The 19,759-nt window shown below is 53.7% G+C and overlaps 18 non-coding genes across 18 annotated transcripts; all 18 read right to left on the bottom strand.

Moving 5' to 3' along the window:
- Nucleotides 1–220: 220 nt before the first annotated feature.
- Nucleotides 221–293, bottom strand: trnav-cac (transfer RNA valine (anticodon CAC)). The gene has a single exon. It is a non-coding gene; the product is annotated as a tRNA-Val (tRNA).
- An 886-nt stretch (nt 294–1,179) lies between these two features.
- trnad-guc (transfer RNA aspartic acid (anticodon GUC)) lies at nt 1,180–1,251 on the bottom strand. Its single transcript has one exon. It is a non-coding gene; the product is annotated as a tRNA-Asp (tRNA).
- Nucleotides 1,252–1,695: 444 nt separating this feature from the next.
- trnav-cac (transfer RNA valine (anticodon CAC)) lies at nt 1,696–1,768 on the bottom strand. Its single transcript has one exon. It is a non-coding gene; the product is annotated as a tRNA-Val (tRNA).
- A 1,090-nt stretch (nt 1,769–2,858) lies between these two features.
- Nucleotides 2,859–2,930, bottom strand: trnad-guc (transfer RNA aspartic acid (anticodon GUC)). Its single transcript has one exon. It is a non-coding gene; the product is annotated as a tRNA-Asp (tRNA).
- A 444-nt stretch (nt 2,931–3,374) lies between these two features.
- trnav-cac (transfer RNA valine (anticodon CAC)) lies at nt 3,375–3,447 on the bottom strand. Its single transcript has one exon. It is a non-coding gene; the product is annotated as a tRNA-Val (tRNA).
- An 889-nt stretch (nt 3,448–4,336) lies between these two features.
- trnad-guc (transfer RNA aspartic acid (anticodon GUC)) lies at nt 4,337–4,408 on the bottom strand. Its single transcript has one exon. It is a non-coding gene; the product is annotated as a tRNA-Asp (tRNA).
- Nucleotides 4,409–4,852: 444 nt separating this feature from the next.
- On the bottom strand, nt 4,853–4,925 carry trnav-cac (transfer RNA valine (anticodon CAC)). Its single transcript has one exon. It is a non-coding gene; the product is annotated as a tRNA-Val (tRNA).
- Nucleotides 4,926–5,811: 886 nt separating this feature from the next.
- trnad-guc (transfer RNA aspartic acid (anticodon GUC)) lies at nt 5,812–5,883 on the bottom strand. Its single transcript has one exon. It is a non-coding gene; the product is annotated as a tRNA-Asp (tRNA).
- Nucleotides 5,884–6,327: 444 nt separating this feature from the next.
- Nucleotides 6,328–6,400, bottom strand: trnav-cac (transfer RNA valine (anticodon CAC)). Its single transcript has one exon. It is a non-coding gene; the product is annotated as a tRNA-Val (tRNA).
- Nucleotides 6,401–7,490: 1,090 nt separating this feature from the next.
- On the bottom strand, nt 7,491–7,562 carry trnad-guc (transfer RNA aspartic acid (anticodon GUC)). Its single transcript has one exon. It is a non-coding gene; the product is annotated as a tRNA-Asp (tRNA).
- Nucleotides 7,563–9,168: 1,606 nt separating this feature from the next.
- On the bottom strand, nt 9,169–9,240 carry trnad-guc (transfer RNA aspartic acid (anticodon GUC)). Its single transcript has one exon. It is a non-coding gene; the product is annotated as a tRNA-Asp (tRNA).
- Nucleotides 9,241–9,684: 444 nt separating this feature from the next.
- On the bottom strand, nt 9,685–9,757 carry trnav-cac (transfer RNA valine (anticodon CAC)). The gene has a single exon. It is a non-coding gene; the product is annotated as a tRNA-Val (tRNA).
- An 886-nt stretch (nt 9,758–10,643) lies between these two features.
- trnad-guc (transfer RNA aspartic acid (anticodon GUC)) lies at nt 10,644–10,715 on the bottom strand. Its single transcript has one exon. It is a non-coding gene; the product is annotated as a tRNA-Asp (tRNA).
- A 444-nt stretch (nt 10,716–11,159) lies between these two features.
- trnav-cac (transfer RNA valine (anticodon CAC)) lies at nt 11,160–11,232 on the bottom strand. Its single transcript has one exon. It is a non-coding gene; the product is annotated as a tRNA-Val (tRNA).
- A 1,606-nt stretch (nt 11,233–12,838) lies between these two features.
- On the bottom strand, nt 12,839–12,911 carry trnav-cac (transfer RNA valine (anticodon CAC)). The gene has a single exon. It is a non-coding gene; the product is annotated as a tRNA-Val (tRNA).
- A 1,405-nt stretch (nt 12,912–14,316) lies between these two features.
- trnav-cac (transfer RNA valine (anticodon CAC)) lies at nt 14,317–14,389 on the bottom strand. The gene has a single exon. It is a non-coding gene; the product is annotated as a tRNA-Val (tRNA).
- Nucleotides 14,390–15,791: 1,402 nt separating this feature from the next.
- On the bottom strand, nt 15,792–15,864 carry trnav-cac (transfer RNA valine (anticodon CAC)). The gene has a single exon. It is a non-coding gene; the product is annotated as a tRNA-Val (tRNA).
- Nucleotides 15,865–19,148: 3,284 nt separating this feature from the next.
- trnav-cac (transfer RNA valine (anticodon CAC)) lies at nt 19,149–19,221 on the bottom strand. The gene has a single exon. It is a non-coding gene; the product is annotated as a tRNA-Val (tRNA).
- Nucleotides 19,222–19,759: the final 538 nt, after the last annotated feature.

The following is a 19,759-nucleotide window of genomic DNA, read 5'->3' as shown; positions in this document are numbered from 1 at the left end:
GGACCCCCTCTCGGAACCTCTGCTGCTGGGGTCTGGTGGTGGAGCTAGTGTACGTTAATGGAGAATGACTGGCTTTTGGTCAGTTGTGGTACTGCAACAAAATTAATTTCTGCATGAGACCCAATGCGAGAAAGAGATGGTCGGCCTTCCTGTCCTGTGCACCAAGAAGAGGACTGGAGTGGTTTTCCAAGTCCAAATAATGGTATTGCAAAGTCATACATGTTTCCGCCCAGTTTCGAACAGGGGACCTTTCGCGTGTGAGGCGAACGTGATAACCACTACACTACTGAAACAGACATGCCTTGAAAATGGCGGGCATCAAAATAAAATCCTGTAAAAAACTCTGCTACAATTCTTGACAGTAAGATGGATACTGCAGGTTTTCTCCTGGCTGCTCTCAAAGACTCATGCTGATGTTAACCATTACACCATGGAACCCACTTCTGCTGTTATTGTGGTCTGACATTGTGGTGGTGGCACCTGACAGAGTGCTGTCCATGAGTGCTGTCCATGCTACCGAGAGCGTCTGGGTGTTTAGGGTACCAGGGCCCTGGTCCTCCAGCTCCGCGGGCTGGCTCTTTCACTCCGGTGGCTGGTGGGGGGGGGGCTTAACAGCGGGTCCCCGGGTTCGCCGGTTAGCCGGGTCTCTGGGTGGCTCCGGGTCTGGACGGTGAGTCAAAGGTGAGTTGCTGAGCAGCGGGGCGGTGAGCCGGGTTGGTGAGTGGCTTTCTGCGGTCTGGCTCTTTCACTCCGGTGGCTGGTCGGGGGGGAGCTTAACAGCGGGTCCCCGGGTTTGCACGGTGAGCCGGGTCTTTGGGTGGCTCCGGGTCTGGACGGTGAGTCAAAGGTGAGTTTCTGAGCAGCGGGGCGGTGAGCCGGGTTGGTGAGTGGCTTTCAGGGCCGTGCTGTCAGTCTGTGTCTGGGACGAGGCGACGGCGGGCATTAAAAAGCGATTCTCCCAGAGATGCTCTAGATGCTGTCCTAAATAACTGCTCTTTTTACTTCTTCAATGACATTTTCTGTGTGTATAAAATCCACCCTCAATCAGAGTTTCCTCTGATCAAGCTGCAGCATTTAGAAGCTTCTTTGGCAGGCATACAGCAACTGCTAGTCTATTTTCTTAATGACCATTGTTTACTTGACTCAATCATGTAGGTATCATCGTACGAAACAAGAAGACTCCCCGTCGGGGAATCGAACCCCGGTCTTCTGCGTGACAGGCAGAGATACTGTCCACTATACTAACGAGGACAGTTTTGTGTCAAAATAACTTCCTGATTGCAGGAACTTAATAACTGTGTACCAATGTCATTGGAAAGTCAGTGTCCATCTCTTTTTAATCTTTTATATTGGTCCGCGATTCTCGGCTCTCCGCGGTCTCAGCGCGACGGGAATGCAGGTGAAGCCCCGCAAGTCTCGGCTCGGTTTGCCGCGAGGCTCTGGTCCAGCTGGTCCGGTGTTCCCCGCACCTCCGGGGACCCCCTCTCGGAACCTCTGCTGCTGGGGTCTGGTGGTGGAGCTAGTGTACGCTAATGGAGAATGACTGGCTTTTGGTCAGTTGTGGAACTGCAACAAAATTAATTTCTGCATGAGACCCAATGCGAGAAAGAGATGGTCGGCCTTCCTGTCCTGTGCACCAAGAAGAGGACTGGAGTGGTTTTCCAAGTCCAAATAATGGTATTGCAAAGTCATACATGTTTCCGCCCAGTTTCGAACAGGGGACCTTTCGCGTGTGAGGCGAACGTGATAACCACTACACTACGGAAACAGACATGCCTTGAAAATGGCGGGCATCAAAATAAAATCCTGTAAAAAACTCTGCTACAATTCTTGACAGTAAGATGGATACTGCAGGTTTTCTCCTGGCTGCTCTCAAAGACTCATGCTGATGTTAACCATTACACCATGGAACCCACTTCTGCTGTTATTGTGGTCTGACATTGTGGTGGTGGCACCTGACAGAGTGCTGTCCATGAGTGCTGTCCATGCTACCGAGAGCGTCTGGGTGTTTAGGGTACCAGGGCCCTGGTCCTCCAACTCCGCGGGCTGGCTCTTTCACTCCGGTGGCTGGTGGGGGGGGGGGAGCTTAACAGCGGGTCCCCGGGTTCGCACGGTGAGCCGTGTCTCTGGGTGGCTCCGGGTCTGGACGGTGAGTCAAAGGTGAGTTGCTGAGCAGCGGGGCGGTGAGCCGGGTCGGTGAGTGGCTTTCTGCGGGCTGGCTCTTTCACTCCGGTGGCTGGTCGGAGGGGAGCTTAACAGCGGGTCCCCGGGTTCGCACGGTGAGCCGGGTCTTTGGGTGGCTCCGGGCCTGGAGCTGCAGCATTTAGAAGCTTCTTTGGCAGGCAGAGGGTGAGTCAAAGGTGAGTTGCTGAGCAGCGGGGCGGTGAGCCGGGTTGGTGAGTGGCTTTCTGCGGGCTGGCTCTTTCACTCCGGTGGCTGGTCAGGGGGGAGCTTAACAGCGGGTCCCCGGGTTCGCACGGTGAGCCGGGTCTTTGGGTGGCTCCGGGTCTGGACGGTGAGTCAAAGGTGAGTTTCTGAGCAGCGGGGCGGTGAGACGAGTTGGTGAGTGGCTTTCAGGGCTGTGCTGTCAGTCTGTGTCTGGGACGAGGCGACGGCGGGCATTAAAAAGCGATTCTCCCAGAGATGCTCTAGATGCTGTCCTAAATAACTGCTCTTTTTACTTCTTCAATGACATTTTCTGTGTGTATAAAATCCACCCTCAATCAGAGTTTCCTCTGATCAAGCTGCAGCATTTAGAAGCTTCTTTGGCAGGCAGACAGCAACTGCTAGTCTATTTTCTTAATGACCATTGTTTACTTGACTCAATCATGTAGGTATCATCGTACGAAACAAGAAGTCTCCCCGTCGGGGAATCGAACCCCGGTCTTCTGCGTGACAGGCAGAGATACTGTCCACTATACTAACGAGGACAGTTTTGTGCCAAAATAACTTCCTGATTGCAGGAACTTAATAACTGTGTACCAATGTCATTGGAAAGTCAGTGTCCATCTCTTTTTAATCTTTTATATTGGTCCGCGATTCTCGGCTCTCCGCGGTCTCAGCGCGACAGGAATGCAGGTGAAGCCCCGCGAGTCTCGGCTCGGTTTGCCGCGAGGCTCTGGTCCAGCTGGTCCGGGGTTCCCCGCACCTCCGGGGACCCCCTCTCGGAACCTCTGCTGCTGGGGTCTGGTGGTGGAGCTAGTGTACGCTAATGGAGAATGACTGGCTTTTGGTCAGTTGTGGAACTGCAACAAAATGAATTTCTGCATGAGACCCAATGCGAGAAAGAGATGGTCGGCCTTCCTGTCCTGTGCACCAAGAAGAGGACTGGAGTGGTTTTCCAAGTCCAAATAATGGTATTGCAACGTCATACATGTTTCCGCCCAGTTTCGAACAGGGGACCTTTCGCGTGTGAGGCGAACGTGATAACCACTACACTACGGAAACAGACATGCTTTGAAAATGGCGGGCATAAAAATAAAATCCTGTAAAAAACTCTGCTACAATTCTTGACAGTAAGATGGATACTGCAGGTTTTCTCCTGGCTGCTCTCAAAGACTCATGCTGATGTTAACCATTACACCATGGAACCCACTTCTGCTGTTATTGTGGTCTGACATTGTGGTGGTGGCACCTGACAGAGTGCTGTCCATGAGTGCTGTCCATGCTACCGAGATCGTCTGGGTGTTTAGGGTACCAGGGCCCTGGTCCTCCAGCTCCGCGGGCTGGCTCTTTCACTCCGGTGGCTGGTGGGGGGGGGGAGCTTAACAGCGGGTCCCCGGGTTCGCACGGTGAGCCGTGTCTCTGGGTGGCTCCGGGTCTGGACGGTGAGTCAAAGGTGAGTTGCTGAGCAGCGGGGCGGTGAGCCGGGTCGGTGAGTGGCTTTCTGCGGGCTGGCTCTTTCACTCCGGTGGCTGGTCGGAGGGGAGCTTAACAGCGGGTCCCCGGGTTCGCACGGTGAGCCGGGTCTTTGGGTGGCTCCGGGTCTGGACGGTGAGTCAAAGGTGAGTTTGTGAGCAGCGGGGCGGTGAGCCGGGTTGGTGAGTGGCTTTCAGGGCCGTGCTGTCAGTCTGTGTCTGGGACGAGGCGACGGCGGGCATTAAAAAGCGATTCTCCCAGAGATGCTCTAGATGCTGTCCTAAATAACTGCTCTTTTTACTTCTTCAATGACATTTTCTGTGTGTATAAAATCCACCCTCAATCAGAGTTTCCTCTGATCAAGCTGCAGCATTTAGAAGCTTCTTTGGCAGGCATACAGCAACTGCTAGTCTATTTTCTTAATGACCATTGTTTACTTGACTCAATCATGTAGGTATCATCGTACGAAACAAGAAGACTCCCCGTCGGGGAATCGAACCCCGGTCTTCTGCGTGACAGGCAGAGATACTGTCCACTATACTAACGAGGACAGTTTTGTGCCAAAATAACTTCCTGATTGCAGGAACTTAATAACTGTGTACCAATGTCATTGGAAAGTCAGTGTCCATCTCTTTTTAATCTTTTATATTGGTCCGCGATTCTCGGCTCTCCGCGGTCTCAGCGCGACGGGAATGCAGGTGAAGCCCCGCAAGTCTCGGCTCGGTTTGCCGCGAGGCTCTGGTCCAGCTGGTCCGGGGTTCCCCGCACCTCCGGGGACCCCCTCTCGGAACCTCTGCTGCTGGGGTCTGGTGGTGGAGCTAGTGTACGTTAATGGAGAATGACTGGCTTTTGGTCAGTTGTGGTACTGCAACAAAATTAATTTCTGCATGAGACCCAATGCGAGAAAGAGATGGTCGGCCTTCCTGTCCTGTGCACCAAGAAGAGGACTGGAGTGGTTTTCCAAGTCCAAATAATGGTATTGCAAAGTCATACATGTTTCCGCCCAGTTTCGAACAGGGGACCTTTCGCGTGTGAGGCGAACGTGATAACCACTACACTACTGAAACAGACATGCCTTGAAAATGGCGGGCATCAAAATAAAATCCTGTAAAAAACTCTGCTACAATTCTTGACAGTAAGATGGATACTGCAGGTTTTCTCCTGGCTGCTCTCAAAGACTCATGCTGATGTTAACCATTACACCATGGAACCCACTTCTGCTGTTATTGTGGTCTGACATTGTGGTGGTGGCACCTGACAGAGTGCTGTCCATGAGTGCTGTCCATGCTACCGAGAGCGTCTGGGTGTTTAGGGTACCAGGGCCCTGGTCCTCCAGCTCCGCGGGCTGGCTCTTTCACTCCGGTGGCTGGTGGGGGGGGGGCTTAACAGCGGGTCCCCGGGTTCGCCGGTTAGCCGGGTCTCTGGGTGGCTCCGGGTCTGGACGGTGAGTCAAAGGTGAGTTGCTGAGCAGCGGGGCGGTGAGCCGGGTTGGTGAGTGGCTTTCTGCGGTCTGGCTCTTTCACTCCGGTGGCTGGTCGGGGGGGAGCTTAACAGCGGGTCCCCGGGTTTGCACGGTGAGCCGGGTCTTTGGGTGGCTCCGGGTCTGGACGGTGAGTCAAAGGTGAGTTTCTGAGCAGCGGGGCGGTGAGCCGGGTTGGTGAGTGGCTTTCAGGGCCGTGCTGTCAGTCTGTGTCTGGGACGAGGCGACGGCGGGCATTAAAAAGCGATTCTCCCAGAGATGCTCTAGATGCTGTCCTAAATAACTGCTCTTTTTACTTCTTCAATGACATTTTCTGTGTGTATAAAATCCACCCTCAATCAGAGTTTCCTCTGATCAAGCTGCAGCATTTAGAAGCTTCTTTGGCAGGCATACAGCAACTGCTAGTCTATTTTCTTAATGACCATTGTTTACTTGACTCAATCATGTAGGTATCATCGTACAAAACAAGAAGACTCCCCGTCGGGGAATCGAACCCCGGTCTTCTGCGTGACAGGCAGAGATACTGTCCACTATACTAACGAGGACAGTTTTGTGCCAAAATAACTTCCTGATTGCAGGAACTTAATAACTGTGTACCAATGTCATTGGAAAGTCAGTGTCCATCTCTTTTTAATCTTTTATATTGGTCCGCGATTCTCGGCTCTCCGCGGTCTCAGCGCGACGGGAATGCAGGTGAAGCCCCGCAAGTCTCGGCTCGGTTTGCCGCGAGGCTCTGGTCCAGCTGGTCCGGTGTTCCCCGCACCTCCGGGGACCCCCTCTCGGAACCTCTGCTGCTGGGGTCTGGTGGTGGAGCTAGTGTACGCTAATGGAGAATGACTGGCTTTTGGTCAGTTGTGGAACTGCAACAAAATTAATTTCTGCATGAGACCCAATGCGAGAAAGAGATGGTCGGCCTTCCTGTCCTGTGCACCAAGAAGAGGACTGGAGTGGTTTTCCAAGTCCAAATAATGGTATTGCAAAGTCATACATGTTTCCGCCCAGTTTCGAACAGGGGACCTTTCGCGTGTGAGGCGAACGTGATAACCACTACACTACGGAAACAGACATGCCTTGAAAATGGCGGGCATCAAAATAAAATCCTGTAAAAAACTCTGCTACAATTCTTGACAGTAAGATGGATACTGCAGGTTTTCTCCTGGCTGCTCTCAAAGACTCATGCTGATGTTAACCATTACACCATGGAACCCACTTCTGCTGTTATTGTGGTCTGACATTGTGGTGGTGGCACCTGACAGAGTGCTGTCCATGAGTGCTGTCCATGCTACCGAGAGCGTCTGGGTGTTTAGGGTACCAGGGCCCTGGTCCTCCAACTCCGCGGGCTGGCTCTTTCACTCCGGTGGCTGGTGGGGGGGGGGGAGCTTAACAGCGGGTCCCCGGGTTCGCACGGTGAGCCGTGTCTCTGGGTGGCTCCGGGTCTGGACGGTGAGTCAAAGGTGAGTTGCTGAGCAGCGGGGCGGTGAGCCGGGTCGGTGAGTGGCTTTCTGCGGGCTGGCTCTTTCACTCCGGTGGCTGGTCGGAGGGGAGCTTAACAGCGGGTCCCCGGGTTCGCACGGTGAGCCGGGTCTTTGGGTGGCTCCGGGCCTGGAGCTGCAGCATTTAGAAGCTTCTTTGGCAGGCAGAGGGTGAGTCAAAGGTGAGTTGCTGAGCAGCGGGGCGGTGAGCCGGGTTGGTGAGTGGCTTTCTGCGGGCTGGCTCTTTCACTCCGGTGGCTGGTCAGGGGGGAGCTTAACAGCGGGTCCCCGGGTTCGCACGGTGAGCCGGGTCTTTGGGTGGCTCCGGGTCTGGACGGTGAGTCAAAGGTGAGTTTCTGAGCAGCGGGGCGGTGAGACGAGTTGGTGAGTGGCTTTCAGGGCTGTGCTGTCAGTCTGTGTCTGGGACGAGGCGACGGCGGGCATTAAAAAGCGATTCTCCCAGAGATGCTCTAGATGCTGTCCTAAATAACTGCTCTTTTTACTTCTTCAATGACATTTTCTGTGTGTATAAAATCCACCCTCAATCAGAGTTTCCTCTGATCAAGCTGCAGCATTTAGAAGCTTCTTTGGCAGGCAGACAGCAACTGCTAGTCTATTTTCTTAATGACCATTGTTTACTTGACTCAATCATGTAGGTATCATCGTACGAAACAAGAAGTCTCCCCGTCGGGGAATCGAACCCCGGTCTTCTGCGTGACAGGCAGAGATACTGTCCACTATACTAACGAGGACAGTTTTGTGCCAAAATAACTTCCTGATTGCAGGAACTTAATAACTGTGTACCAATGTCATTGGAAAGTCAGTGTCCATCTCTTTTTAATCTTTTATATTGGTCCGCGATTCTCGGCTCTCCGCGGTCTCAGCGCGACAGGAATGCAGGTGAAGCCCCGCGAGTCTCGGCTCGGTTTGCCGCGAGGCTCTGGTCCAGCTGGTCCGGGGTTCCCCGCACCTCCGGGGACCCCCTCTCGGAACCTCTGCTGCTGGGGTCTGGTGGTGGAGCTAGTGTACGCTAATGGAGAATGACTGGCTTTTGGTCAGTTGTGGAACTGCAACAAAATTAATTTCTGCATGAGACCCAATGCGAGAAAGAGATGGTCGGCCTTCCTGTCCTGTGCAACAAGAAGAGGACTGGAGTGGTTTTCCAAGTCCAAATAATTTTATTGCAAAGTCATACATGTTTCCGCCCAGTTTCGATCAGGGGAACTTTCGCGTGTGAGGCGAACGTGATAACCACTACACTACGGAAACAGACATGCTTTGAAAATGGCGGGCATAAAAATAAAATCCTGTAAAAAACTCTGCTACAATTCTTGACAGTAAGATGGATACTGCAGGTTTTCTCCTGGCTGCTCTCAAAGACTCATGCTGATGTTAACCATTACACCATGGAACCCACTTCTGCTGTTATTGTGGTCTGACATTGTGGTGGTGGCACCTGACAGAGTGCTGTCCATGAGTGCTGTCCATGCTACCGAGAGCGTCTGGGTGTTTAGGGTACCAGGGCCCTGGTCCTCCAGCTCCGCGGGCTGGCTCTTTCACTCCGGTGGCTGGTGGGGGGGGGGAGCTTAACAGCGGGTCCCCGGGTTCGCACGGTGAACCGTGTCTCTGGGTGGCTCCGGGTCTGGACGGTGAGTCAAAGGTGAGTTGCTGAGCAGCGGGGCGGTGAGCCGGGTCGGTGAGTGGCTTTCTGCGGGCTGGCTCTTTCACTCCGGTGGCTGGTCGGAGGGGAGCTTAACAGCGGGTCCCTGGGTTCGCACGGTGAGCCGGGTCTTTGGGTGGCTCCGGGCATGGAGCTGCAGCATTTAGAAGCTTCTTTGGCAGGCAGAGGGTGAGTCAAAGGTGAGTTGCTGAGCAGCGGGGCGGTGAGCCGGGTTGGTGAGTGGCTTTCAGCGGGCTGGCTCTTTCACTCCGGTGGCTGGTCAGGGGGGAGCTTAACAGCGGGTCCCCGGGTTCGCACGGTGAGCCGGGTCTTTGGGTGGCTCCGGGTCTGGACGGTGAGTCAAAGGTGAGTTTCTGAGCAGCGGGGCGGTGAGCCGGGTTGGTGAGTGGCTTTCAGGGCCGTGCTGTCAGTCTGTGTCTGGGACGAGGCGACGGCGGGCATTAAAAAGCGATTCTCCCAGAGATGCTCTAGATGCTGTCCTAAATAACTGCTCTTTTTACTTCTTCAATGACATTTTCTGTGTGTATAAAATCCACCCTCAATCAGAGTTTCCTCTGATCAAGCTGCAGCATTTAGAAGCTTCTTTGGCAGGCATACAGCAACTGCTAGTCTATTTTCTTAATGACCATTGTTTACTTGACTCAATCATGTAGGTATCATCGTACGAAACAAGAAGACTCCCCGTCGGGGAATCGAACCCCGGTCTTCTGCGTGACAGGCAGAGATACTGTCCACTATACTAACGAGGACAGTTTTGTGCCAAAATAACTTCCTGATTGCAGGAACTTAATAACTGTGTACCAATGTCATTGGAAAGTCAGTGTCCATCTCTTTTTAATCTTTTATATTGGTCCGCGATTCTCGGCTCTCCGCGGTCTCAGCGCGACGGGAATGCAGGTGAAGCCCCGCAAGTCTCGGCTCGGTTTGCCGCGAGGCTCTGGTCCAGCTGGTCCGGGGTTCCCCGCACCTCCGGGGACCCCCTCTCGGAACCTCTGCTGCTGGGGTCTGGTGGTGGAGCTAGTGTACGTTAATGGAGAATGACTGGCTTTTGGTCAGTTGTGGTACTGCAACAAAATTAATTTCTGCATGAGACCCAATGCGAGAAAGAGATGGTCGGCCTTCCTGTCCTGTGCACCAAGAAGAGGACTGGAGTGGTTTTCCAAGTCCAAATAATGGTATTGCAAAGTCATACATGTTTCCGCCCAGTTTCGAACAGGGGACCTTTCGCGTGTGAGGCGAACGTGATAACCACTACACTACTGAAACAGACATGCCTTGAAAATGGCGGGCATCAAAATAAAATCCTGTAAAAAACTCTGCTACAATTCTTGACAGTAAGATGGATACTGCAGGTTTTCTCCTGGCTGCTCTCAAAGACTCATGCTGATGTTAACCATTACACCATGGAACCCACTTCTGCTGTTATTGTGGTCTGACATTGTGGTGGTGGCACCTGACAGAGTGCTGTCCATGAGTGCTGTCCATGCTACCGAGAGCGTCTGGGTGTTTAGGGTACCAGGGCCCTGGTCCTCCAGCTCCGCGGGCTGGCTCTTTCACTCCGGTGGCTGGTGGGGGGGGGGCTTAACAGCGGGTCCCCGGGTTCGCCGGTTAGCCGGGTCTCTGGGTGGCTCCGGGTCTGGACGGTGAGTCAAAGGTGAGTTGCTGAGCAGCGGGGCGGTGAGCCGGGTTGGTGAGTGGCTTTCTGCGGTCTGGCTCTTTCACTCCGGTGGCTGGTCGGGGGGGAGCTTAACAGCGGGTCCCCGGGTTTGCACGGTGAGCCGGGTCTTTGGGTGGCTCCGGGTCTGGACGGTGAGTCAAAGGTGAGTTTCTGAGCAGCGGGGCGGTGAGCCGGGTTGGTGAGTGGCTTTCAGGGCCGTGCTGTCAGTCTGTGTCTGGGACGAGGCGACGGCGGGCATTAAAAAGCGATTCTCCCAGAGATGCTCTAGATGCTGTCCTAAATAACTGCTCTTTTTACTTCTTCAATGACATTTTCTGTGTGTATAAAATCCACCCTCAATCAGAGTTTCCTCTGATCAAGCTGCAGCATTTAGAAGCTTCTTTGGCAGGCATACAGCAACTGCTAGTCTATTTTCTTAATGACCATTGTTTACTTGACTCAATCATGTAGGTATCATCGTACGAAACAAGAAGACTCCCCGTCGGGGAATCGAACCCCGGTCTTCTGCGTGACAGGCAGAGATACTGTCCACTATACTAACGAGGACAGTTTTGTGTCAAAATAACTTCCTGATTGCAGGAACTTAATAACTGTGTACCAATGTCATTGGAAAGTCAGTGTCCATCTCTTTTTAATCTTTTATATTGGTCCGCGATTCTCGGCTCTCCGCGGTCTCAGCGCGACGGGAATGCAGGTGAAGCCCCGCAAGTCTCGGCTCGGTTTGCCGCGAGGCTCTGGTCCAGCTGGTCCGGTGTTCCCCGCACCTCCGGGGACCCCCTCTCGGAACCTCTGCTGCTGGGGTCTGGTGGTGGAGCTAGTGTACGCTAATGGAGAATGACTGGCTTTTGGTCAGTTGTGGAACTGCAACAAAATTAATTTCTGCATGAGACCCAATGCGAGAAAGAGATGGTCGGCCTTCCTGTCCTGTGCACCAAGAAGAGGACTGGAGTGGTTTTCCAAGTCCAAATAATGGTATTGCAAAGTCATACATGTTTCCGCCCAGTTTCGAACAGGGGACCTTTCGCGTGTGAGGCGAACGTGATAACCACTACACTACGGAAACAGACATGCCTTGAAAATGGCGGGCATCAAAATAAAATCCTGTAAAAAACTCTGCTACAATTCTTGACAGTAAGATGGATACTGCAGGTTTTCTCCTGGCTGCTCTCAAAGACTCATGCTGATGTTAACCATTACACCATGGAACCCACTTCTGCTGTTATTGTGGTCTGACATTGTGGTGGTGGCACCTGACAGAGTGCTGTCCATGAGTGCTGTCCATGCTACCGAGAGCGTCTGGGTGTTTAGGGTACCAGGGCCCTGGTCCTCCAACTCCGCGGGCTGGCTCTTTCACTCCGGTGGCTGGTGGGGGGGGGGGAGCTTAACAGCGGGTCCCCGGGTTCGCACGGTGAGCCGTGTCTCTGGGTGGCTCCGGGTCTGGACGGTGAGTCAAAGGTGAGTTGCTGAGCAGCGGGGCGGTGAGCCGGGTCGGTGAGTGGCTTTCTGCGGGCTGGCTCTTTCACTCCGGTGGCTGGTCGGAGGGGAGCTTAACAGCGGGTCCCCGGGTTCGCACGGTGAGCCGGGTCTTTGGGTGGCTCCGGGCCTGGAGCTGCAGCATTTAGAAGCTTCTTTGGCAGGCAGAGGGTGAGTCAAAGGTGAGTTGCTGAGCAGCGGGGCGGTGAGCCGGGTTGGTGAGTGGCTTTCTGCGGGCTGGCTCTTTCACTCCGGTGGCTGGTCAGGGGGGAGCTTAACAGCGGGTCCCCGGGTTCGCACGGTGAGCCGGGTCTTTGGGTGGCTCCGGGTCTGGACGGTGAGTCAAAGGTGAGTTTCTGAGCAGCGGGGCGGTGAGACGAGTTGGTGAGTGGCTTTCAGGGCTGTGCTGTCAGTCTGTGTCTGGGACGAGGCGACGGCGGGCATTAAAAAGCGATTCTCCCAGAGATGCTCTAGATGCTGTCCTAAATAACTGCTCTTTTTACTTCTTCAATGACATTTTCTGTGTGTATAAAATCCACCCTCAATCAGAGTTTCCTCTGATCAAGCTGCAGCATTTAGAAGCTTCTTTGGCAGGCAGACAGCAACTGCTAGTCTATTTTCTTAATGACCATTGTTTACTTGACTCAATCATGTAGGTATCATCGTACGAAACAAGAAGTCTCCCCGTCGGGGAATCGAACCCCGGTCTTCTGCGTGACAGGCAGAGATACTGTCCACTATACTAACGAGGACAGTTTTGTGCCAAAATAACTTCCTGATTGCAGGAACTTAATAACTGTGTACCAATGTCATTGGAAAGTCAGTGTCCATCTCTTTTTAATCTTTTATATTGGTCCGCGATTCTCGGCTCTCCGCGGTCTCAGCGCGACAGGAATGCAGGTGAAGCCCCGCGAGTCTCGGCTCGGTTTGCCGCGAGGCTCTGGTCCAGCTGGTCCGGGGTTCCCCGCACCTCCGGGGACCCCCTCTCGGAACCTCTGCTGCTGGGGTCTGGTGGTGGAGCTAGTGTACGCTAATGGAGAATGACTGGCTTTTGGTCAGTTGTGGAACTGCAACAAAATGAATTTCTGCATGAGACCCAATGCGAGAAAGAGATGGTCGGCCTTCCTGTCCTGTGCACCAAGAAGAGGACTGGAGTGGTTTTCCAAGTCCAAATAATGGTATTGCAACGTCATACATGTTTCCGCCCAGTTTCGAACAGGGGACCTTTCGCGTGTGAGGCGAACGTGATAACCACTACACTACGGAAACAGACATGCTTTGAAAATGGCGGGCATAAAAATAAAATCCTGTAAAAAACTCTGCTACAATTCTTGACAGTAAGATGGATACTGCAGGTTTTCTCCTGGCTGCTCTCAAAGACTCATGCTGATGTTAACCATTACACCATGGAACCCACTTCTGCTGTTATTGTGGTCTGACATTGTGGTGGTGGCACCTGACAGAGTGCTGTCCATGAGTGCTGTCCATGCTACCGAGATCGTCTGGGTGTTTAGGGTACCAGGGCCCTGGTCCTCCAGCTCCGCGGGCTGGCTCTTTCACTCCGGTGGCTGGTGGGGGGGGGGAGCTTAACAGCGGGTCCCCGGGTTCGCACGGTGAGCCGTGTCTCTGGGTGGCTCCGGGTCTGGACGGTGAGTCAAAGGTGAGTTGCTGAGCAGCGGGGCGGTGAGCCGGGTCGGTGAGTGGCTTTCTGCGGGCTGGCTCTTTCACTCCGGTGGCTGGTCGGAGGGGAGCTTAACAGCGGGTCCCCGGGTTCGCACGGTGAGCCGGGTCTTTGGGTGGCTCCGGGTCTGGACGGTGAGTCAAAGGTGAGTTTGTGAGCAGCGGGGCGGTGAGCCGGGTTGGTGAGTGGCTTTCAGGGCCGTGCTGTCAGTCTGTGTCTGGGACGAGGCGACGGCGGGCATTAAAAAGCGATTCTCCCAGAGATGCTCTAGATGCTGTCCTAAATAACTGCTCTTTTTACTTCTTCAATGACATTTTCTGTGTGTATAAAATCCACCCTCAATCAGAGTTTCCTCTGATCAAGCTGCAGCATTTAGAAGCTTCTTTGGCAGGCATACAGCAACTGCTAGTCTATTTTCTTAATGACCATTGTTTACTTGACTCAATCATGTAGGTATCATCGTACGAAACAAGAAGACTCCCCGTCGGGGAATCGAACCCCGGTCTTCTGCGTGACAGGCAGAGATACTGTCCACTATACTAACGAGGACAGTTTTGTGCCAAAATAACTTCCTGATTGCAGGAACTTAATAACTGTGTACCAATGTCATTGGAAAGTCAGTGTCCATCTCTTTTTAATCTTTTATATTGGTCCGCGATTCTCGGCTCTCCGCGGTCTCAGCGCGACGGGAATGCAGGTGAAGCCCCGCAAGTCTCGGCTCGGTTTGCCGCGAGGCTCTGGTCCAGCTGGTCCGGGGTTCCCCGCACCTCCGGGGACCCCCTCTCGGAACCTCTGCTGCTGGGGTCTGGTGGTGGAGCTAGTGTACGTTAATGGAGAATGACTGGCTTTTGGTCAGTTGTGGTACTGCAACAAAATTAATTTCTGCATGAGACCCAATGCGAGAAAGAGATGGTCGGCCTTCCTGTCCTGTGCACCAAGAAGAGGACTGGAGTGGTTTTCCAAGTCCAAATAATGGTATTGCAAAGTCATACATGTTTCCGCCCAGTTTCGAACAGGGGACCTTTCGCGTGTGAGGCGAACGTGATAACCACTACACTACTGAAACAGACATGCCTTGAAAATGGCGGGCATCAAAATAAAATCCTGTAAAAAACTCTGCTACAATTCTTGACAGTAAGATGGATACTGCAGGTTTTCTCCTGGCTGCTCTCAAAGACTCATGCTGATGTTAACCATTACACCATGGAACCCACTTCTGCTGTTATTGTGGTCTGACATTGTGGTGGTGGCACCTGACAGAGTGCTGTCCATGAGTGCTGTCCATGCTACCGAGAGCGTCTGGGTGTTTAGGGTACCAGGGCCCTGGTCCTCCAGCTCCGCGGGCTGGCTCTTTCACTCCGGTGGCTGGTGGGGGGGGGGCTTAACAGCGGGTCCCCGGGTTCGCCGGTTAGCCGGGTCTCTGGGTGGCTCCGGGTCTGGACGGTGAGTCAAAGGTGAGTTGCTGAGCAGCGGGGCGGTGAGCCGGGTTGGTGAGTGGCTTTCTGCGGTCTGGCTCTTTCACTCCGGTGGCTGGTCGGGGGGGAGCTTAACAGCGGGTCCCCGGGTTTGCACGGTGAGCCGGGTCTTTGGGTGGCTCCGGGTCTGGACGGTGAGTCAAAGGTGAGTTTCTGAGCAGCGGGGCGGTGAGCCGGGTTGGTGAGTGGCTTTCAGGGCCGTGCTGTCAGTCTGTGTCTGGGACGAGGCGACGGCGGGCATTAAAAAGCGATTCTCCCAGAGATGCTCTAGATGCTGTCCTAAATAACTGCTCTTTTTACTTCTTCAATGACATTTTCTGTGTGTATAAAATCCACCCTCAATCAGAGTTTCCTCTGATCAAGCTGCAGCATTTAGAAGCTTCTTTGGCAGGCATACAGCAACTGCTAGTCTATTTTCTTAATGACCATTGTTTACTTGACTCAATCATGTAGGTATCATCGTACAAAACAAGAAGACTCCCCGTCGGGGAATCGAACCCCGGTCTTCTGCGTGACAGGCAGAGATACTGTCCACTATACTAACGAGGACAGTTTTGTGCCAAAATAACTTCCTGATTGCAGGAACTTAATAACTGTGTACCAATGTCATTGGAAAGTCAGTGTCCATCTCTTTTTAATCTTTTATATTGGTCCGCGATTCTCGGCTCTCCGCGGTCTCAGCGCGACGGGAATGCAGGTGAAGCCCCGCAAGTCTCGGCTCGGTTTGCCGCGAGGCTCTGGTCCAGCTGGTCCGGTGTTCCCCGCACCTCCGGGGACCCCCTCTCGGAACCTCTGCTGCTGGGGTCTGGTGGTGGAGCTAGTGTACGCTAATGGAGAATGACTGGCTTTTGGTCAGTTGTGGAACTGCAACAAAATTAATTTCTGCATGAGACCCAATGCGAGAAAGAGATGGTCGGCCTTCCTGTCCTGTGCACCAAGAAGAGGACTGGAGTGGTTTTCCAAGTCCAAATAATGGTATTGCAAAGTCATACATGTTTCCGCCCAGTTTCGAACAGGGGACCTTTCGCGTGTGAGGCGAACGTGATAACCACTACACTACGGAAACAGACATGCCTTGAAAATGGCGGGCATCAAAATAAAATCCTGTAAAAAACTCTGCTACAATTCTTGACAGTAAGATGGATACTGCAGGTTTTCTCCTGGCTGCTCTCAAAGACTCATGCTGATGTTAACCATTACACCATGGAACCCACTTCTGCTGTTATTGTGGTCTGACATTGTGGTGGTGGCACCTGACAGAGTGCTGTCCATGAGTGCTGTCCATGCTACCGAGAGCGTCTGGGTGTTTAGGGTACCAGGGCCCTGGTCCTCCAACTCCGCGGGCTGGCTCTTTCACTCCGGTGGCTGGTGGGGGGGGGGGAGCTTAACAGCGGGTCCCCGGGTTCGCACGGTGAGCCGTGTCTCTGGGTGGCTCCGGGTCTGGACGGTGAGTCAAAGGTGAGTTGCTGAGCAGCGGGGCGGTGAGCCGGGTCGGTGAGTGGCTTTCTGCGGGCTGGCTCTTTCACTCCGGTGGCTGGTCGGAGGGGAGCTTAACAGCGGGTCCCCGGGTTCGCACGGTGAGCCGGGTCTTTGGGTGGCTCCGGGCCTGGAGCTGCAGCATTTAGAAGCTTCTTTGGCAGGCAGAGGGTGAGTCAAAGGTGAGTTGCTGAGCAGCGGGGCGGTGAGCCGGGTTGGTGAGTGGCTTTCTGCGGGCTGGCTCTTTCACTCCGGTGGCTGGTCAGGGGGGAGCTTAACAGCGGGTCCCCGGGTTCGCACGGTGAGCCGGGTCTTTGGGTGGCTCCGGGTCTGGACGGTGAGTCAAAGGTGAGTTTCTGAGCAGCGGGGCGGTGAGACGAGTTGGTGAGTGGCTTTCAGGGCTGTGCTGTCAGTCTGTGTCTGGGACGAGGCGACGGCGGGCATTAAAAAGCGATTCTCCCAGAGATGCTCTAGATGCTGTCCTAAATAACTGCTCTTTTTACTTCTTCAATGACATTTTCTGTGTGTATAAAATCCACCCTCAATCAGAGTTTCCTCTGATCAAGCTGCAGCATTTAGAAGCTTCTTTGGCAGGCAGACAGCAACTGCTAGTCTATTTTCTTAATGACCATTGTTTACTTGACTCAATCATGTAGGTATCATCGTACGAAACAAGAAGTCTCCCCGTCGGGGAATCGAACCCCGGTCTTCTGCGTGACAGGCAGAGATACTGTCCACTATACTAACGAGGACAGTTTTGTGCCAAAATAACTTCCTGATTGCAGGAACTTAATAACTGTGTACCAATGTCATTGGAAAGTCAGTGTCCATCTCTTTTTAATCTTTTATATTGGTCCGCGATTCTCGGCTCTCCGCGGTCTCAGCGCGACAGGAATGCAGGTGAAGCCCCGCGAGTCTCGGCTCGGTTTGCCGCGAGGCTCTGGTCCAGCTGGTCCGGGGTTCCCCGCACCTCCGGGGACCCCCTCTCGGAACCTCTGCTGCTGGGGTCTGGTGGTGGAGCTAGTGTACGCTAATGGAGAATGACTGGCTTTTGGTCAGTTGTGGAACTGCAACAAAATTAATTTCTGCATGAGACCCAATGCGAGAAAGAGATGGTCGGCCTTCCTGTCCTGTGCAACAAGAAGAGGACTGGAGTGGTTTTCCAAGTCCAAATAATGTTATTGCAAAGTCATACATGTTTCCGCCCAGTTTCGATCAGGGGAACTTTCGCGTGTGAGGCGAACGTGATAACCACTACACTACGGAAACAGACATGCTTTGAAAATGGCGGGCATAAAAATAAAATCCTGTAAAAAACTCTGCTACAATTCTTGACAGTAAGATGGATACTGCAGGTTTTCTCCTGGCTGCTCTCAAAGACTCATGCTGATGTTAACCATTACACCATGGAACCCACTTCTGCTGTTATTGTGGTCTGACATTGTGGTGGTGGCACCTGACAGAGTGCTGTCCATGAGTGCTGTCCATGCTACCGAGAGCGTCTGGGTGTTTAGGGTACCAGGGCCCTGGTCCTCCAGCTCCGCGGGCTGGCTCTTTCACTCCGGTGGCTGGTGGGGGGGGGGAGCTTAACAGCGGGTCCCCGGGTTCGCACGGTGAACCGTGTCTCTGGGTGGCTCCGGGTCTGGACGGTGAGTCAAAGGTGAGTTGCTGAGCAGCGGGGCGGTGAGCCGGGTCGGTGAGTGGCTTTCTGCGGGCTGGCTCTTTCACTCCGGTGGCTGGTCGGAGGGGAGCTTAACAGCGGGTCCCTGGGTTCGCACGGTGAGCCGGGTCTTTGGGTGGCTCCGGGCATGGAGCTGCAGCATTTAGAAGCTTCTTTGGCAGGCAGAGGGTGAGTCAAAGGTGAGTTGCTGAGCAGCGGGGCGGTGAGCCGGGTTGGTGAGTGGCTTTCAGCGGGCTGGCTCTTTCACTCCGGTGGCTGGTCAGGGGGGAGCTTAACAGCGGGTCCCCGGGTTCGCACGGTGAGCCGGGTCTTTGGGTGGCTCCGGGTCTGGACGGTGAGTCAAAGGTGAGTTTCTGAGCAGCGGGGCGGTGAGCCGGGTTGGTGAGTGGCTTTCAGGGCCGTGCTGTCAGTCTGTGTCTGGGACGAGGCGACGGCGGGCATTAAAAAGCGATTCTCCCAGAGATGCTCTAGATGCTGTCCTAAATAACTGCTCTTTTTACTTCTTCAATGACATTTTCTGTGTGTATAAAATCCACCCTCAATCAGAGTTTCCTCTGATCAAGCTGCAGCATTTAGAAGCTTCTTTGGCAGGCATACAGCAACTGCTAGTCTATTTTCTTAATGACCATTGTTTACTTGACTCAATCATGTAGGTATCATCGTACGAAACAAGAAGACTCCCCGTCGGGGAATCGAACCCCGGTCTTCTGCGTGACAGGCAGAGATACTGTCCACTATACTAACGAGGACAGTTTTGTGCCAAAATAACTTCCTGATTGCAGGAACTTAATAACTGTGTACCAATGTCATTGGAAAGTCAGTGTCCATCTCTTTTTAATCTTTTATATTGGTCCGCGATTCTCGGCTCTCCGCGGTCTCAGCGCGACGGGAATGCAGGTGAAGCCCCGCAAGTCTCGGCTCGGTTTGCCGCGAGGCTCTGGTCCAGCTGGTCCGGGGTTCCCCGCACCTCCGGGGACCCCCTCTCGGAACCTCTGCTGCTGGGGTCTGGTGGTGGAGCTAGTGTACGTTAATGGAGAATGACTGGCTTTTGGTCAGTTGTGGTACTGCAACAAAATTAATTTCTGCATGAGACCCAATGCGAGAAAGAGATGGTCGGCCTTCCTGTCCTGTGCACCAAGAAGAGGACTGGAGTGGTTTTCCAAGTCCAAATAATGGTATTGCAAAGTCATAGATGTTTCCGCCCAGTTTCGAACAGGGGACCTTTCGCGTGTGAGGCGAACGTGATAACCACTACACTACGGAAACAGACATGCCTTGAAAATGGCGGGCATCAAAATAAAATCCTGTAAAAAACTCTGCTACAATTCTTGACAGTAAGATGGATACTGCAGGTTTTCTCCTGGCTGCTCTCAAAGACTCATGCTGATGTTAACCATTACACCATGGAACCCACTTCTGCTGTTATTGTGGTCTGACATTGTGGTGGTGGCACCTGACAGAGTGCTGTCCATGAGTGCTGTCCATGCTACCGAGAGCGTCTGGGTGTTTAGGGTACCAGGGCCCTGGTCCTCCAGCTCCGCGGGCTGGCTCTTTCACTCCGGTGGCTGGTGGGGGGGGGGCTTAACAGCGGGTCCCCGGGTTCGCCGGTGAGCCGGGTCTCTGGGTGGCTCCGGGTCTGGACGGTGAGTCAAAGGTGAGTTGCTGAGCAGCGGGGCGGTGAGCCGGGTTGGTGAGTGGCTTTCTGCGGTCTGGCTCTTTCACTCCGGTGGCTGGTCGGGGGGGAGCTTAACAGCGGGTCCCCGGGTTTGCACGGTGAGCCGGGTCTTTGGGTGGCTCCGGGTCT

The sequence above is a fragment of the Cololabis saira genome, unplaced genomic scaffold, assembly GCF_033807715.1.
Source record: "Cololabis saira isolate AMF1-May2022 unplaced genomic scaffold, fColSai1.1 scf146, whole genome shotgun sequence".
Classification (NCBI taxonomy): Eukaryota; Metazoa; Chordata; class Actinopteri; order Beloniformes; family Belonidae; genus Cololabis; species Cololabis saira.
Note: the sequence above shows the minus strand (reverse complement) of the source record. Positions and strands in the feature narration are given on the sequence as shown.